The sequence below is a fragment of the Lutra lutra genome, chromosome 3 (assembly GCF_902655055.1).
Source record: "Lutra lutra chromosome 3, mLutLut1.2, whole genome shotgun sequence".
NCBI classification, from domain to species: domain Eukaryota; kingdom Metazoa; phylum Chordata; class Mammalia; order Carnivora; family Mustelidae; genus Lutra; species Lutra lutra.
In genome coordinates, this window is record NC_062280.1 from 172,106,882 (window position 1) to 172,108,354 (window position 1,473).

The 1,473-nt window shown below is 43.8% G+C and overlaps 1 pseudogene; it reads right to left on the reverse strand.

The window, feature by feature from the left end:
• Window positions 1-247: 247 nt before the first annotated feature.
• LOC125095306 (40S ribosomal protein S4, X isoform-like) lies at window positions 248-1,039 on the reverse strand (annotated as a pseudogene).
• Between the last annotated feature and the right edge of the window lie 434 nt (window positions 1,040-1,473).

Genomic DNA, 1,473 nt, shown 5'->3' on the forward strand with positions numbered 1-1,473 from the left:
CCTTTGAATACACCTAGAATAGGGCATTGCTGGCTCACAAGGTAGTTCCACTTTTAATTTTTTGAAGAACTTTCCACATTGTGTGGCATAATGGCGCATCAACTTACCTTCACGTCAACAACACACATGGGCTCCCTTTTCTCCACATCCTCATCAACATTTATTATTGTTTCTTTTGTTTTCCATGCCATATTTCTTATCTTCCACGAAGTATAAAGACTTCCAGTCACGCCACCTAGAGACCACTTTACCCACTGCTCCGTTTGGCCACCAGTCTCTTGCCTCTCCTCCAAAACGGAGAGGCAGATACCATTTCCACGGGGAAGAGCAATCCTTGGTTTGTGGCCTCTGCCAATAACAAAAACCCCGGATAGCCGGGTGGCAAAACTGTTGCCACTGGCATCTGTTGTGTGAACTGCATCGGAAGAACCAGTGTGTCTCCCTTTCTCTGTTGATGATCAGACCAATTCTTCCCAGGTTAGCACCTCGGTCACCATACACAGATTACCAGGGTCAAACTTGATGAAATCAGTAATCTTTCCAGCTCCCAAATCAATCTGAGTGGTGTCATTCATCTCGATGGGCGATCAGGATAGTAGATGGTGCAAGCATTGTGGGTCACCAGGTGAGGGATTCCTTTTGTCCCCAGAAAGGTCTTTCTCACTCTGTACAACTGATACTTGGCCTCCTCAGGTATAACGCGATGGACAGCAAACCGACCCTTAGTGTCATAGATTAGATGGAAATTCTTCCCAGTCTTGTCAATGCCAATGACATCCATCAAACCAGCAGAAGAGGTTAAGTCAGTTCAGACCTTTCCATCAATCCCAACAAAATGCTGCATATGGATCTTCTTGTTTTCATCTCCTTTTAGTGCATACTTAAGACTTCTCTTCAGGAAAATGATGATATGAAGATATCCTCTCAGTTTAGGGGGGCCAGTAGATAGACAAGAGGCAAACACACCTTTCAGTTTATCCAGCAGCCAATGCTTTGGAGCCGCTACACTCTTCAGGTGCTTCTTGGGACCAGGAGCCATAGCTGCACTGGGCATGAAAAGAGCTCTTATCATTTGTCTTTTTGCTTATGGCCATTCTAACAGGTGGGAGGTGCATTTCCATCATTAGCGATGTTGAACACCTTTTCATATCCTGTTGGCCATTTATGTCTTCTTCTGAGAAATGTCTATTCAGGTCCTTTGTCCCTTTTTCAGTCAGGTTCTTTTGTTTTTTTGCTATTGAGGTTATTACATTCATTGCAGCATGATTCAAAGTAGCCAAGCTGTGGAAACAACTTAAATGCCCATTGACTGATGACCAGATAAAGAAAATGTGGTCTGTACATGTAATGGAATATTATTTTGCCTCAAAATGTCAGGAAGTCCTGTCATTTGGCACAACGACAGGACTTTGGACAGGCACAATGACAATGGTGGAAACTGGAGGACATCATGCTAAGTGAAATAAGCCAGAT